This window comes from Apus apus, chromosome 1, assembly GCF_020740795.1.
Source record: "Apus apus isolate bApuApu2 chromosome 1, bApuApu2.pri.cur, whole genome shotgun sequence".
Lineage (NCBI taxonomy): Eukaryota > Metazoa > Chordata > Aves > Apodiformes > Apodidae > Apus > Apus apus.
The window spans coordinates 89,987,455-90,005,938 of record NC_067282.1 but is presented as its reverse complement, the minus strand read 5'-3'; the positions used below and the strand labels follow the sequence as shown (position 1 = coordinate 90,005,938).

The 18,484-nt window shown below is 38.2% G+C and overlaps 1 pseudogene; it reads left to right on the top strand.

Annotated features, from left to right (window-relative positions):
* The window catches only part of LOC127382333 (uncharacterized), a 52,418-nt pseudogene extending 34,243 nt beyond the window's left edge, over positions 1-18,175 (top strand).
* The last annotated feature ends 309 nt before the right edge of the window (positions 18,176-18,484 follow it).

Here is an 18,484-nt window from a genome sequence, read left to right as displayed (position 1 = left end):
CTTTCTTATAAACACTGCAAACACATGTTGGTGTTTCACATTCACAGGAAATAAGCAAAGCATAGAGATGTAACAAAAAGTGAGTTTGGGAATGACATTATTTCCCCACCACAGTTGTTGTAATGACATGCAGTTTTATTTGGTAGATGGTGCCTTAATTTTGTTCAGAATGGCTCTTGTGCAGTGTTGAGGCAAAATCTGACTTTGTTTAAGTACAGAAATGATGTTTACTTCTATTATAATGCATAGGATTAGAATCCCCAGCATAGCACCCTATAGCTCTGGATGTCTCCAGAGATCCCCTTGTCTTGCTCTTTGGCTGCTCATTCAAAGATCACCTTTCACTGTCCTTTCTCCTCATGACACAGCAGTTGTCATCTATCCTCAAATGACACAAGTGAATATCCTCAGAGAGGTTGTAAAATAGGGCATTATTCATCACATTTCATGGCAGAGATAGAGTAAAAGCTGCAGAATTTACTACTAAATGAAGAACAATAGATGAGGTAGCAGTGACAGCTATAATTTAAGTGAGTGAGAAGTGACACTGAAGAGTACAAAAAGCATCAGCAGCTTCTGAGTCTCTGCAGGAGTACACCACTCCCCTGCAACACTGGAGGAGATGCTGTCAGTCAAGCTGTCTGAAAATCTTATCCCTTAGATCTTGAACATTACCAAAGCTGGATTTTCTCAGTGTAATCTATGTGAGAGGGCAGGATCTCAAATGATGATAGTCTAACCTGACAGGGTGTCTTAGCTTGGACCCACAGCTTCTATGGCCCTGAAACAATGAAACTTTATTTTTTTGCCTGAAACCAGGAAGTCAATCAATAAATCAAACTATTTAGCCTTGACCTACTTTCTGCTAAGATGAATACTTTGGGTATAAATATATAAATAAATAAATACCTGGCACCTATTTCACAAGTCTTATATTCTCATAGAATAACAGACATTATCTAAATACTTTCAGTAAAACTTTTCCTCTTTGCTTCACTCTGCCTAGATAACTAAAAGATTTTATTATATTTTTCAGGGAGATGATTGGGAGGACAAAGGACTTCTTAAAGAACTCATATTGTCCTTCAGTGAGACAATTAATCTCTAAAATTCTTTACTGTTTTTCTCAGTTGGACCACGAAATATCTACTGTATTGCAGTGGAAGAAAAGGAACAGTAACAGAATCAGAAGTGTGCTGAGTACAGTATGAATGAAAAAATAAATAATAAAACCTCAGCAACTGCTACTGTCTGGGTGGGAAACACACTGAGAAACTTGTAATCACTCTTGCTAGCAAGGAAATACAGAAATCTTGGTATTTAAATCAGTGACTATGTGTCATGTCCAGGTACACGTAAAGATACAGAGATGTATAGTGTTGAGCTTAAGATGATGGAGAAGGTTATAATCACTAACAATTCTATATAGGGCTGGAATTTTGTTTTGCCAGCTCCTGCTCAAATATATAGTGTTTTCATTGTCCCAAAGATCTGCTGACCTGCTGCAGTCTAGGCACAAGTTTGCAGCTAACTGCATTGAGAATAGGATCCAATAGATTTGGCTAAGTGAAATTTCCATAGAGAAAACTCATCAAGTTTAAGACAATAATTCTTTCAATTGAGACTGTGTCATTGTTTCAATTTCTGAATATTCAGGTTTTCCTTTCTTCTTCCCATTGCTGAAATAATAGTCCTTATGGCATGGCTTCTCTCCTTCTTGGAGAGTCTCCTGGCTGTGTTTATTCACATTCTGACACCACTTCCATTAAGAGTGTCTGATGAAAGTGCATTTCTACTTCTCGAGTCTGCCTTATATCAGCTACAGATTCTCCTTTTCTGCCTGATGCTTTCATATACTCTCTCCTCTCAAACTCCATTCATGGGCACTATTCTGGACTTGGGGCACAGCCACAGACCAAGCCAATGCAAGCAAGGTAGTGGCCATGAATAACAGAGGAGACGGCAGCATCACCTAAAGCATATTGAGTAACATCTTTGGATCAGAGTACTTCCTGGATTATGACTGCTTTAGCAGTAAGCTGTTTTCCAGGAACTGCCTTCAGCAAAGCTCAGTGCTGGGTAAATAGCGATTGTAATTGTATCTGGATTTTTATCAAGTGAATATTAAGTTAGTTTCATTAGCTTTTTCTAGTTCTCAGAGCATCAACCAATGATGATTTAGAAGCAAGAAGGAAAAAAGGTGAAATGAAAAAAAAAACAATCATTAATTCAAACTAGTTTGTGTTTTTCAGTGTATAGGGATTGTTGGTTGCAGAGTTGTCTAGAGAGGTGCTGTTTTTTTTAGTTCACAGTAAAAATACTACTATCGGTGCTGTGACTTCTGTAAGAAAGAAGACATAAGAAACATATAGAGTGGCACATTTGATCTATTGACTAAAACTGCAAACATACAAAACTCTAGGTACATGTTTTCCAGAGGGTTTTTGATTGATGGAGTTATGCAGTTTCAGAGGGGAGACAATTTCTGAACTGAAGCTGCATTTCTATTATTAATTTAAATCTGCAGTTGATCTGTCAGAATAAAAAGAAGAAATGTACTCTTCAAAAGAGTATCTATTTGATGTATTTGGAATTGAAAAGTAAGAAAACTTTTAAAAATAGAATTCAATATTAAAGCAGATTACCTTGTAAACAATTTTTCTGTTTTCTTAATTCATAATATCTGTGATTTTTAAAAAGTTTTTTTGTTTTGTTGTTTTAATTTTGAAATGAAGAGTGGATTTGTGAAGCTATTGATCTTGAAACCCTAATTTAGGTTACAGAGTTGCATTAGTGAGAACCTAGGCAAAGTTCACAAGAAAACTTGTTCCTTTACACAATGGGTTTGAAAGGATATAAAAAAATTACAAGCAACTATGGAGCTTTTTGACATAAAGTCCTGTGCTTCTTCCTTTCACTGTGGTCCAATATTAGATAGTATAGCAACTTTTACTATACTATCTTTTTACTTTTTATATCCATTTTCACTGGATTTTGTTTTCTGATGACTTAAGGCCCATTTTTGTGTGTCTTCAAGTGAAGACAACTAAACCAAAGACAGAAATATTTCTTATATTTCTCTCTGATCTCACAGTATGCCTACAGTGTTTTTTGTTTCCTGCCTATCTCTCTTCCTGTCTTTCTCCCTCTCTCTTTTTTGGACATCTACAATTTCACAAGATAGTTTAAGAATAATACTTATAAATGAAACCACTTCAGCAATAGGCAGGTTTTCCTTACTTACACCATGATAGTAGTGAAACTGTGTAGGCTTAGCTCAAAGTACACTATACATGTAATAAATTTCTTGTCCCCTTGTTTCCAGTAGGTAGAGGTCAGAAAAGCACACAAGAAATAAATTCAAAACTTGAGACATCAGAAGTGACTTAGAGTTCTAGTTCAAGAGCAATCAATTTCAACAAGCTCCTTACTGTTCATTCTCATATTCTTTAGTCCAGGGAGAAATAATAAAATATGAGTACAGGGTCACATGAAGATAACATTGCTTGCATTATGCTGATACTAAAGATCTGAAATAAATTTTACAGCCTTTTTAGCATGAACCATGGGTTTAAGGAGTACATTTTGTAATAAAATGTTTCGTCCTCGGAGTTTAGGTAGGCCTATATTTCATTATAAAAAAGGACATTTACATCTATGTAAGAGAAAGAAGCTTAACAGAAGGAGGCATTTCAACAGAGGAGAGGATACTTCAATAAAAATCTGGAGTAACTGTAATTTGGAGGGTTTTTTTCATCTAGGGGACAGAATCTGCTAAAAAAGAATGAGTGTTTCATTAAAAACAGTTTTCATATAGCAACATAACAGAGTTGCGGGCCCAGTCCTAGTGTGACTGAATGCAGAGGCTAAGTAGGTATTGATTTAAGCTTCTAATAAGGTCAAGATCAGAGTAGAGGAAGAACATATTTTTATGATCGTGTAGCATTGTGAATAGGTAAAAGCAGGGAAGCAAAGAAGTAGGACAAAAAGCTTGCCTTCATCATTCAATACACTGTAATTTGTTAAAAAGGTAATGAACTGTATGAACTGTATGAACTTTTTTACATTGATGATGCTTTCAGCAGCTACTGTAGGGACTTTATGATAGCAGAATTGAGCCTTCAGTCAGCTGGAATTTCAATTCTCATCAATACTTCATAGAAAATAAAACAAACTAGGAAAATATTGGAGAAATTTAACAGAACAAAATTCTGGTGAACCAACATACTCTTTTAATAGCAATTTTTCTTGAGAACTTCAAGCAACCTCTATTAACAAAATACTTGTGCTGTTTTCCACAGGTGTGTTTAATATGTTTTTACAGAACTGAGTAGTAGCTTTGCCTTGTTGGAACCATGGCATCTATAAAAAAAAATAATAAAAAAAATCCTGCAACATTTTATGATGGAGTAGATATTTTACACACTTGGAATGGTGTCTGAACTAAAAAATATGTGGAAATGAAAGAGATCAACTATGCAAATATTTAGTTAGCTTTATTTACAGCTATATTATAGTGTGAGAACTATTACTGGTCCTCTCTGAGTACTATTGACACTAAATCAGTTAGGAAATAACAAGCAAAGTGGCAGTGTAATTTTCTAACATGCCTAAGTCTGCAGAACAACTGACGCAAATGATGCAGGACTCCATATTTGCCCAAATACAAGGATCTTTTGAAATAATACCACAGAGAGCTCATTTTGCAGAGCAAGGACTTCGCTTTTACTTATTAAAAGAAATTGTCAAGAACCTGATTTACAGTAGTAGGGCAAGACTTTGGCCCTTACAGACAATTTGATCAAAAAGAACTTGCAAATGAAAACTTGGAAAACATATTATTCTTTCCTTACATCAGGGAGATGCCTTTTACTGTCATACGTAAAAGCAAGATGAAACCTTCATATTTCATATTTTATCTCAGCTTGATAATGCCATTTAAATGGATTATATAATTGATATTTTCATTGTGTCACGTCCCACAAGTTGGGCACAGCATTATCACATCCCATTAGTTGAGCACAGCTCCCCTAAGGTGGAGACTCCAATCAAATATCATGTCTGACTAGGTGGGTGCAGTGGTATGTGCCACAAAGTGGGCACAGCTCCCCAGTGGTGAGAGTCCAAACTAAATATCACATCCCACAAAGTGGGTATGGCATTACATCACAAAAAGTGGGCATGGGTAGGGTTCCCCAGAGATGGGGGTCGACCCAAGGAGATTTGGACCCAATCCTCCTCTCTTTATTAATCTCGTCTAGCTACCCCTTTGGTGAGACTAACCTCCGGAATTCTCTGCATCGCATTCTAAGAGTAAGACCATTACCCAGGAGGCTTATACAAAACAATACTTAAATTGAGTAAAAAAAAAAAAGAAAAAAAAAGCTTGTCAAAAGGAAACACACAACAATATCACTCTCAAAGCAACAGATTAAAACTAGCAGAACTGAGAAAAATGGTACTCTCAAAACAGTAAGTTACAACTGGAAAAGCTTACCAAAATTAGAAATGTTATTAGCCTTATGTGTCAAGTATAAGGTTAGAGACAGAGTGAGAGAGAGAGAGAGAGATGAAGAGAGACAGAGATGAAGAAAGAGGGGACTGGAAATATATCACCGCTCTTGGATCCAGAGACAATCTTGCCATGATGTTGTGGTCCTTGGATGGTGAGCGTGTGCTTAGCATTTTAAGTCTGCCTCTTTTATGCCACCTGGTACCACCTCTCCTGGTGAAGTTCAGTCTACCTTATGCAGACCCGGTGCTGGATTCAGGAATGTTCTGGAAATGAGTCAGTGGGCCACAGAGGTCCAGGTGATCACTTGGACCCCCATCCAGGTTGACTGAGCAATGACCTTTATTTTCAAGCACGTGCTCTGTGCTTTATCAGGAAAGTGGTCTTTCACAAGATGGCACTGTGCCTCCATGGGGCTTCTCTTGCTGGCCACTGTTCCTTATCAAGTAAAAACAGAGTCCCATTTATCAGGTGGCTGCCAAAGGAGGGGTTGCCCTTTTAGGGACAGTGTCTACTTTGTCAGGGTGGTTACTGAACTAAGGGCTCTCCTTGCGAGAACAGGGTCTGGATGGTCATCGAATGAAGACCCCACCAGAGCACAATGTCCAGTTTGTCAGGGTGCCTGTTTTGAGACAATTATATTTTTGGAGACTCTACACATTGCTTGTTTAATGTCAAGTCAAATAATAAGTAAATAGACTACTGTATAACATCAGCTTTATGGAAGAGTAGCCTGCAGTCATTCTTGTAGGTACAGCAAGAACACAGTCAGACAGAAACATTATTGGATTCATGCCTTGCAAACATGCCCCTGTTCCATCCCCAAAGACTCAATCAATATATGTATAATTTTAATTATCAACAGACCATATTCCACTTGATCTGGGATCTAATCTTTAACAAGTCACTATAAGTGTTTTGATTAGTTCTAATTCCTATCTGAGGTACTCAGCAAGGTTAATAATCACCTGTGCAAAGCCTTCAACACTGTACCGCATGACATCCTGGTATCCAAACTGGAACAATACAGATTTGATGGATGGACTACTTATTGGATAACGAACCAGCTGGATGGTCACATTCAAAGAGTGGTGATCAATGCCTCAGTGTCCAGATAGAGGCCTGTGATGACGGGTGTTCCCCAAAGGTTGGTGCTTGGACCGGTGCTATTTAACATCTTTGTCGACGACATGGACAGTGGCATTGAGTGCACCATCAGCAAGTTTGCTGATGACACCAAAGTGTGTGGTGAGGTTGATATACTGGAAGGGAGGGATGCCATCCAGAGGCACCTTGACAGTGTTGAGAAGTGGGCTCATACAAACTGCATAAAATTAAAAAACGCCAAGTGCAAAGTTCTGCACCTGGGTTGAAGCAACGCCAATCACAAATGCAGACTGGGTGGAGAACATATTGAAAACAGCCTTGAGAAGAAGGACCTGGAAGTGACAGTGGACAAGTAGCTCGACATGAACCAGCAATGTGCACCTGCAGCCCAGAAAGCCAACTGTCACCTGAGCTGCATCAAAAGAAGTATGGCCAGAAGGTCGAGGGAGGTGGTTCTCCCCCTCTACTCTTCTCTCGTAAGACCCCACCTGGAGTACTGTGTCCAGTTCTGGAGACCCCAACATAAGAAGGGCATGGAGCTCCTGGAGAGAATCCAAAGGAGGGTCACAAAGAGGATCAGAAGGGTGGTGCACCTCTCCACTGAAGACAGGCTGAGAGAGTGGGGGTTGTTCAGCCTAGAGCTGTTTTTTTTCCTGTTCTGTTGTCCACTGCTTAGCCTAACAGGCTACTATAGGATCCAACAGTGCTGCAGGATTCCTGTGGAGCCCTTTGGAGGTCTGGTGTCCCACAGGAGCTCCCTCCACAAACCCAACACTTGTGGGTGATGCTGCTGTTCATCCGTCCTGGGGCATCCTTGTACCTCCCTTCATGCTGTCCCTGATTCTCTAGCTTGTCCCAGCCAGTCAGGATCAGTCTGGCTAATCATTGGGTATGGTTTCCAGGCAGATGCTTCATGGTTTTCCTCAGTATTGTCTAAACAATGAGATGATTTTGTCACATATAGCTATGTGCTGGTGTCAGACTGGCTAGCCTTCCAACAGCATATGTGAGGACGGGAAATTTCCACAGTGAGAACCCAATATATAAAAAGAGTAATTTCCTGAAACTGACTGACTGATAAGATCAATATACATCTTAGGCTAGTCAATATTAATTTAACAGTTTGCATAATTTACTCTTCATTTCTGCTCCATTAGTTTGTTTCCACTCCAAATAACATTTTAGTAATTTGTTTGTTTTAGTTCCGTCATTTGTCCTCAAAATTTCCCATCAAAATTGACATAAAAGTAGTAGATAAAAGCATAAAAGCCAAATAGTGATGTGAAATTTGCACAAACATTAAGATTTCACAGAAAAAAGACCAAACCAAACCAAACCACAGAATTTATGAACTCCACATAGATTCGTGCACTTGTTAAGTGTGATTTGATTGCTGTTGATAGAAAATAATATAAGGATAAGGATCTCACCAGAAACTGCAGAATGAATTATAGAATACGGAAGTAATGGATAGACCTAGCTAGATTAGAAATAATTCACATTTTAAAATATTTGAACAATTTATATTCCAGTTCAGCCACAGAAATTAATTCAGGAAGGTTCTATGGTCTATGTAATAGAAGCAGTCAGATGATTTGATTGTAATGGTCCCCTGTCTGGTCTGAAAATTCTGTGAATCTATTAGACAAATGAAGTAGATATTGGAACTTTTTGTCATTTTATCTGTCTCATCAATAATGTAAAGAATAATTTACCAAGAATTGATGTTTTATTAACCCTAGTGTCAGCAGAAATAAACCATCACCAAAATTACCAACTCACCGCATTCTCTCCATCTCCAATTTGCATTCATAATCCCTGAGACGTGCAAATGGAACCATTCAGTTTTGAAAAGATAATGAGATTAAATCATGTATATGTAATCAATATAAATTTCCTTTTGATAAGTAAATAACTTTGCTTTAATATTAAAAATTATTTGTAACTGTGTTAGAATAATTTGCGTTGATTTTCAGCCTCTTTCTTATACTTGTATGGCACAAAATGCAGAAAATAGAGATCAAAACGCAACAACTTGATGATATATTAATTAAAATGAAAAAAAAAAGAAAAAAATAGCTTAGTAAGCATGCAAATTAAGATTGAATTCATACTTTATACTGACTATAATGAAGAGGTTTTTTACTCCACTACCCTTCTGAAGGTTCACTGTGTTCTGTGGGATTGATTTGGGTAACGGATATGACGGTGGTCCTTCATATACTTAATAATGGGGAATTAAGATCTCTGGTTCTTTCAGTATCTAGTTTTACTTAGTGAAACTCAAAGAAGTCTCTTTAGATTTTCATGTTTTCTTGCGTTTATTGCACAGCAAAATTTTCCTCACTCTTTTAATTATGCAGATAATATTCCCATTTCGAAGACACCAAAGGAAACTATCTCTAACTTATGTAGAGAAGACCCTCTATAACTGTATTATTCTGGACATCTGTTGGCTTCATAAGGCATCTGTTCATTGTAAGCCCATAACTACCTTTAGCTAAGTGCCCTAAGTCCTCACTGACCTTACGATTTAAAAATTGCACTAAGCCTAACTTTGGAGATCCTACATAATGCCATTTTGGCTCTATTCTCCGTGAATATGGAAAACAGATTATTCTTTCCCTCTTTGCAGTAGACTTTTATGTATATGAAGCTTGTTATCTCCCTCTTCACTCTTCCCTCCCATTAGTTAGACTAACCAATCATTATTAATTATTTTTCTTTTATAGGTCATATTTGCAAATCTCTGACTTTTCTATTTGCACCCACTTGGACTCTTTAGTTGGCTTACATCTTCTTTGAAGTGACATCACCAGAGCAGAAGTCTTATACTCTTGTATATGTTTCCCATTAAGTAACCATGACTGCTTAAATTCTTGCACAAAATGTATTAAATCAAATTAAGCACATGCATTTGCTTTTATAAATTATTAAAAGCTCCTTTTTTTTTTTTTTTTTTTTTTTTTTCCTATTGAACGCAGCCGGAGTAACTAATTTTTATTTACGTTTATGGCAAAATATGTCTCAATATCTTGAGGACTGCATTACAGCAAGCAACCAATTCTAATTTTATTACTTTGTATAGTTCTAGAAATTCAAGTCAGAGCTATTTAAAATATAAATTGTTCTGTTCCTAGCTGAATTGTCTTTTTCCTAGAATACCTTTCTATTCAGCACAAATTAAAATTTTCTATACACTTTTGAACTCAAAGAAAAATAAGACCAATATATAGAATTATGATTATATCATGCATAATAATTACAAAAATTGTATTTAAAAAGATATTTAAATTTGTTTCTTTTCTTATATTATTCTTCAGACTTTTTACATCCTTCATGACAAGAGCCATTATTTCATAATATAACATAAAATAATAGGTTGAACTACACACCATTTTATTTCTTTATTAAAATTAACCTGTAGCTTACTACTCTTCCAACCACCTCATATTCTCACATCTTATCCTTTTGTTTAACAATGAAATAATTTGTTGTGTGGAAAAGAATCTCGTGATTTTGACACAATGTTACAGTGATATAAAAATACTATAAAATAAAAAAAATACATAAATGTGTAAAGTGAAAAGTCACTGAAAATTTTTTAAAAGAAAAATCATTTTATTATGGAAATTCTCCAGATGTCTAACAGATGTTGCCAGTTGTGTTTCTCAAGACAGTGTTCCTGTGCAATTTTTGAATTTCCATTTCTCTCTCATAGAACTTTTGCTTTCAAAGACAAAAGCTCTCCCACCTCAAAACCTCCCTTCTAAAACATTCCCTCCTTCCTTTGGGGTTTTACAAGTGTTCAGGGCAACTCTGCTTATACCTCTGAAACTCTGAAGTCAGTACTTGCCCAATTCACTGAATTCTTTGCACCGAGCTGCAGGAATTCCTCACCCTCATGTCAGCAGCAGCAGCAGCAGCAGGAGAGAGGGTCATCCTTTGCCTGAGCATTGGTCTGTTTTATACTGTGCTGTAGCTTTTCTTTTGCCAAAAGCAATAACCACTAATCCATGTCTTTGATATGAAACCCAAAAACTTAAGAAATACTCCAGTAACCCTCTGGGAATAAATGCTTCTCTAGAAAGCAAGTGCCAAACAGGGATCTGCTAATGAAGTCTCATACAGAAAGCAAGAGAACTTTCAGACTTCCCTCCTGTCTTACAAAGCTTTTAGTTCTGCTTGCCTTGAGCTGCAGAATGATTGGCTATAGCTCCTGTGCTGGTTTAAAAGTTCTCGCTTTCATCTGTCAACAATATGTGATCACAACCCTCCAAGAGGTGTTTCTTTCCCTAAGCTGTTTCCATGGAAAATCATGTTTGGGGGACAGGAATTGGCAAAATGCTTAGAAATATTAAAAGAGTTCTTGTAGTAAAATGCTTAAAAAAATGCTTAGCACCCTCTAGACATTTTATTTAAAAGTAAAAACATACATTCTAAATAGATTCTATACCTTAATAAAAGGATATACAAAGAATTCATGTTTTTTTCCTACGCTTATTTAATTTTGCTGATAGATTATCTCCATAATCATGCAACCGAAATAAGCAGGAAAGCCAGAGCATTAAATAAAACCAGTGAAGAGCCTTATCTTACTCAGCTAAAATAATTTCAAGTTTTTTTTTTTCTTTCATTTTAAAGTTTCTGTCAGAAATAAAATAACCTAATGCAACTCAGTGCTGCCAATAGAACCAAGACTTTAGACCTTTACTTTGTAAAAATATTCTAGGAAACATCCAGATGTCTAGAGACTTAAGCATGCCTACCGAATTAAAAACCTGCCTACCTTTTTTTTTTCTTTTTTAGTGTTTTTTTTTCCCCTGCATAATTAAACAAAGGATTCAACCTTTTCTAATTTTCAACCCACTTGCAAGGCACACATTGATTTAGACCTGTGTTTGGGCTTCACTTGCTTTTCAAACCTCAGTTGGAATCCTTTTAGTCAGTTGCTAAGAATGATTAAATTACAGAATCTTAGCATACTGAAATATGTTAAATTAGAATGAAGAACACAACTGTCATTGCTAAACAGACAACCTGTGAGTTGTGTGGCACCCTTTTATTTATGGACTTCGTTGCTCAGAGTATGACTGTAAAATTCAAAAAGGGTTTTCTCTAAAGACTGAATTTCAAAGATGTAGCTGTGATGTATCATTATGTATCTGTGACTTTAAAAAAGCATTTCTTCTCCCCAGGCACACATTCCTGAGGAAGATTAATAAAGCTAGAGAAAAGATCATCTTCATCAGGAATCACACAGTAGGCATCATCTGTGTGTATCACAATGTTGTGCATCAGAGTAATTGGAAAGAAACAAAATCCTGTGTGTAGAAATCAATGTATAAACAGTAGCTGTCGAGAGTCCCGAGAAGCATAAATAAATGCTTGTCTTTGTTGGAGTTAGTGGCACTGTATCAGTTTAAGTCCACTGTGGATCTGATAGCATAGCACAGAAATAATAGAGCTCTGGTAACTGAAGAGAAGTCTAAGGATCTATCCACGGAAAATATTCCTTTGATCTCTCTGTGTAGCTCTTGTGAATACCCTTTTCAGCTCTATGAAAATTGTTTATGATGTTTAAGTATATTGATTTTTGAAAGTATATATTTAGCATTATTCTTCCATGTGGTAGAGTCAAAGTCCATTTGACACATCAGATAACAAAACCTCAGCAACTATGAAACTGTGACAGAGCTGCTAGAAAAAGTATTTTGTATATGAGTTAATGCCTCTAGTCTCATAACATTTCACTAAAATGATCATTAAAATATGCTTTTATGGTTAATTTTTAAAAGTTTTTATTGCTACTTGATAGCATTCCACATGAATAGTCTCCTGGCACCGCATTCTCTTTTGTATGTGTATGCACTTGAAAAAAAATATCCTAGGAAAACCTCCATTTTGGGCTTAGGTCAACATGAAACAAATATTTGTTCTGTTTTTCTTTTCAATTGTTTGTTTGCTTTACCAGAAAACATGTAACCGAGTGAGCATTCTAGCTGTTTAAGAATTTTTTTAAAAACACAATAAAGCAAATCTTCCCAAAAAACCTAGGTCTGTAGATAAATATTAGTTCTTAAAAAAGAGGTTCAGGAAAAATACCCAAATGTAAAATCCTGATCCCGCTCTTCATATGCTATCTAAATGTAAAGCTAATCAGATCTTTTTGAGGCCTTGGCTCTTTTTGGTCATTGTTCCAGAAATAACTAAAACTGTGCTATTAATATGTTTGGAGCCACACCTGTATTGTCAGGGCTAAGACACTTGCTGTAAATTTCTGAGTCAGAATCCATAAACCAAGTATTCTTCAGTCCATATCCCCTGCAGGAGCTGACCCAATCAGCAGTCTCAGGACATACCCTTGTCACACAACACTAGAAATGGGAAAGGATGTCTTGCTGTATAAAATGAGTAGTGGGCTGCTTTCTTTTCAGACAAGATTTTTATACTTCCTTTCTGTACAACAGCTCATAATGGCTTGTTGAGAAAGTAGGTAACCAGAACCCAGAAAAAGGGTGAGGGCAGGGAACTGTTGCTTATTAAAAACACTATATGCCAGTTTTCAAAATCTGTGGAATCGCTGTAAGAGTCCATGGATTTGCCACAAATACATTAATTATGATGAAAAAACATCTCACCATTGTTAACAATAATATATTATTACTGCTACTACTACTGATGGGTATCTTAAGGCACAGGAAATATGTTTTTTCCCTCTGTTCAGCATTACTCAATACTGACTGTAGATTCAGTCTGTTCTCCCAGACAGAACCTTAATCCCAGTTTATATTGCATGTGTGTATGTATGTGTGTGTGTCCTCTGTGTATGCATTTTTACTAGTTCTGTTGACTTGGCTGTGTTCCTGGAAATGTATTTGACAAAGGGGGAACAAAGAAAGAATGAAAAGACAACTTTACTGCAAATTGTAGTACTGACCTAAGGGAGCTCTGAGTCATGCTGAAGTGTTTCACCCAATGAAAACTCAGCATAAAATAAAAAAATGCTAGGAATAGAACCAAGAGTCATATTCCTTTTTGTGCACATTTTTTACTGGCTCAGATAACTTTAAATACCTTTCTGCACTAAGGCACAGCTTTTGAAGAATGAAGGCTTTGTTTCACTTGGCCTCCTTTGGCTTTGCAGCTGCTAAGGCCCTCATTTCAGAAGGGCTTCCATTAATGGCTGATTTTGAAAAGATGTACGTGATGAGGTACAAACACTAACCTCAAGTGGGTAATGCTCAGGGGACAATTGTATGCTGTTCTTAGTTTAAACAGAGGTGATCTATTTTGCACTAACTTTATGACGTTTCTACTGTAGTGGCAGAAATGTATAACTAGGAGAAGTATTAATGTACCAGGGACGATAATTTCTTAAATTACTAAAGTTAAATGTGAAAGAGGGCATTTGATAACGTCCTCATGGTCCAGTAAGGAAACAGGAAAAATTATCAAAAGATTAATGAACTGATACTTAATTCAAACACATATAGTGCACAACTAACAACATTCAAAGTTGCATTTTTTTCACTTAACACCTTAAGTATGTCATTTACACTTGAGCTGTTTAAGGATGCAATATTAAGAAGCTCATGTAAAATATACTCTTAGCCATTTTATTTAATGTGTTTTAAATGCGTTTTACAACTTGAAAACAGATTTTTCAGTTTCCATTATGTCATTTAAGCCACAAACTAAAAAGACAATAATGTACATACAGCTTCTTCTTCCTTTCTTTTTTTCTCCTACTTCTCACTTTGAAGCATTTATCGGTTTCGGTCTGACTACTGATGTCTTCATCCACATCAATGGATGTGATGGAGCTGAAATTGGATCACGCCATGTGTAATATGCCTATCCCCATACAGAGACTATCTGCAGGACTATGTCTCAGGCTGTTTAGTGGCATCTCAGTCAGGCTTACTTGGAAGGATAAGCAGCCTTAAAGAGTGACCCGATTGGCTATGGGTTTGCTGCATTGTCAACTTGCCTGATCTTGAAAAACCTCAGGGCATTTCTCCTTATTGTGTTATATGCCTTCTGGCATGAGTGTGATGACCTGACACATAACAAAATTTTATAGTGTGGTCCATTAAGGAAACAGTGGACACTGTCAATCCACTTAAACTGAAACCACCTCAAAATAGCTAAGGTGACTTTGGCAGCAAACCAAATAACAGCAATTTTCTCATTTTTCTCATTTTCTGACTTTTCGTTCTGTTGCTATCCAGTAAGGTTTACATGGGCAGCGGAGCACAGTAGGAAGACACCAGTTGAGCAACACTTTTGAGGTGTAATTAACATTGACTGGAATCACTCAAATTAAAGAGTATACTTGAAGGTAAGGAATTGCTTTGCCTGAAGACATAAAATTTCAGAATGTTACTTGGTTGGCACTTTGCCTTTTTCCTTTTTGGTCATCTGCTCTTTTGAACATAAACTAAATCTTCATTGAGACATGCATATAGGATGCATTGCAAGCTTCCTTAGACCAGAAGTCTTCAAGAGGTGTATCAGTAAAGGGTAGACAGGCTTTGTACTGACTCTCTACAGCAGGGTGAAATTCAGACAGACTCTCCTCTCCTAAGCTTTACTGAATGTGTTTTAAAAAAAACACACTTGATTGCAGAGGCACTGTTAGTCTGTCACTGAAGCCACAGGAGACCATTCTCTCTCTGCATAGCAGGAATAGAATGGAAAGATCACCATATAAATACCATACCATTATCTGATACTATTATGCAGACCCTTCTGTCTTGAGGTGTTCTCCCTAGGTGTCAGGTCAGCTTACACACTCTGAATATATTTAAGGTTTTTACAAGTATTATCAGAGTTTTCTTCAAATTCTACTCATGCAGCTGACCATAAAAATTCATTCCTAAAGTCCGTGAAGTGTTGATAAGAGCATACATTCATGAAAATGAAAGAGCACTTTTGTCTGAAATGGCTCCTTATTGCTTCTTCGTGTCTATGAACTAAAACTGCTACAATTTGCTTCTTGTTACAGTTGATTAAATCCAGTTAAGAACTCTTTAGTTCTAGTTTTTCATCAAAGATTTTTACCCTAAGGAAGATAAACAGTCATTTTAGCCAGGCCACAGATTTCACTAGGATGGGCATATCTTTGAAGATATGATATTTGGGAAGAGCTTGTTTAAAATTGCTGCCCAAATTAATGACCATTGAAGAAAAGATGCAATAACACTAAGATAGACAGATGAGATGTTTATCTAAGATGAAGTAGTTTTATTTGTTCTCCTGGGGGACTTCATCTTACTGGATGTCTGCTGGAATTACAACACAGCAGTGGCGTTTCTGGAGTGTGTGGATCACAACCTCCTGTTGCAGCTTGTAAGCGAGCCTACCAGGGGTAGTGCCCATGTAGGCCTGCTGTTTACAAATAGAGAAGGGCTGGTGGGAGATGTGATGATCAGAGGCCATCTCGGGCACAGTGACCATGATATGATAGAATTTTCAAATTGTGATGAAGTTAGGAGGGTCATCAACAAAACCTCTACCTTGTACGTCCAGAGAGCTGACTTTGGTCTATTGAGGATGCTGGTCCAGACAGTCCCTTGGGAAGAAGTCCTCAAACACAAAGGGACCCAGGAAGGCTGAGCATACTTTAAGAATGAAATTATGAAACTGCAGGCTGTCCCTGAGTGCTGAAAAATGAGCTGGCAGGGAAGAAGACAAGCCTGGTTGAGCAAGAACTCAGAAAAAAAAATAAATGAGTGTATCAACTTTGAAAAAAGGGGCAGGTGAATGAGGAAGTGTTTAAGGATATTGTAAAGTCATGTAGAAAGAGAACTGGAGATGTGAAAGCTCAGTTAGAACTTAATCTGGGCATTTCTGTTAAGGATAAGAAAAGGTGTTTTTATTAGTACACTAATAACAAAAGGAGGGCCAGGGAAAATCTCCATTTTTTATAGGGTGAGGGGGGGAACATAGTAATGAAAGTCAAAGAAAAGGCCTAGAAACTTAACACCTTCTTTGCCTCAGTCTTTAACAAAAAGACAGTTATCCTCAGGGCACCTGAGTTCCTGAGGTGGTAGACAGGGATGGGGAGGGAAACACCCCTTGTGTAATCCAGGAGCAAATAATTTGTGACCTGCTGTGCCACTTAGATCCTAATAAGCCTATGGGACCAGATGGGATTCACTCTAGGGTGCTGAGGGTGCTGGCAGAACTGGCTAAGCTGCTCTTCATTTATCATTGGTCCTGGCTAACTGGGGAGGTCCTAGATGACTGGAGGTTGGCCAAAGTGATGCCCATCCACAAAAAGAGCCAGAAGGAGGATCCAGGGAACTATAGGCCTGTGAGTCTGACCTGACCTGGCAAGATTATGGAGCAGATCATCCTGAGTGCCATTAAGTGGCATGTACAAGATAACTAGGGGATCAGGCCCAGCCAACATGGGTTTAGGAAACAAAGGTCCTGCCTGACCAATCTCATCTCCTCCTATGACTGGGTGACCTGCCTAGTGGAGAAAGGGAAGGCTGTGGAGCAAAGCCTTTGACACAGTCTCCCACAGCATCCTCCTGGAAAAGCCGGCAGCCCATGGCTTGGACAAGTGCATCCTTTGCTGGATTAAAAACTGGCTAGATGACTGGGCCCAGAGAGTGATGGTGAATGGTGCTGCATCCAGTTGGTGTCTACTACCAGTCGTGTCCCCCAGGGATCAATACTGGGCCCAGTCCTATTCAATATCTTTATTAACAAGCTGGATGAGAGGATAAAGTCTACCCTTAGTAAGTTCACAGATGACATCAAGCTGGGGGGCAGTGTCTATCTGCTGGAGGGTAGAAAGACTCTGCAGAGGGACCTGGACAGGCTGGATCAGTGGACCAAGGCCAACAGTATGATGTTCAACAAGACCAAGTGCCAGTTCCTACACTTTGGCCACAATAACCCCAGGCAGCACTACAGACTGGGGGAACAGCGGCTGGTGAGTGGCTGGGCAGAGAGGGACCTGGGAGTGCTGGTTGACAACTGGTTTAACATGAGCCAGCAGTGTGCCCAGGTGGCCTGGAAGGCCAGTGGCCTCCTGGCTTGTATCAGGAATAGTGTGGCCAGCAGGAGTAGGGATGTGATTCTCCTCCTGTACTCAGTACTGATGAGACCTCACTTCAAGTATTGTGTCCTCTTCTGGGCCCTTCACTTCAAGGAAATTTATTGAGGTGCTGGAGTGGGACCAGAGGAGGGCAGTGGGGCTGGTGAAGGAACTAGAGGAAAAGTCTTATGAAAGGGGCTGAGGGAGCTGGGGTTGTTTAGCCTGGGGAGATGCAGGGGGGACCTTATCACTCTCTTCAACTACCTGGAGGAAGGTTGTAGTCAGGTGTGGTCAGGCTCTTCTCCCAGGTAACTATTGACAGGACGAGAGGGCATGGCCTGAAGCTGTGCCAGAGGAGGTTTAGGTTGGATATTAGGAAGCACTTCCTCACAGAAAGGGTGATCAGACAGTGAAATGGACTTCCCAGTGAAGTGGTGGAGTCACCGTTCTTGAAGGTGTTTAAGGAAAGACTGGATGTGGCACTTAGTGCCATGGTCTAGCCAATGTGGTGGTGTTAGGTCATGGGTTGGACTCGATTATTTCAAAGGTCTTTTCCAGCCAGTTCTGTGATTCTGTGTTTCTGTGATTTGTGTCTTGCTTAAGTGATGGTTCTGCCCAAGGTAAATTTTGATTGATAAAATTAGGATGTTTGAATTTCAGTCTCTAAACATTCCTCTCCACAGTATTCATCTTTGGCTAGGAGACCGGATGTACAGTATTTATTGTATAATATAAGCCCATCTAATTTCAAGAAGAACTGAACTTCATTGCTGTATGTTGACAATGTATTGGTTTAATGTGTTATGCTA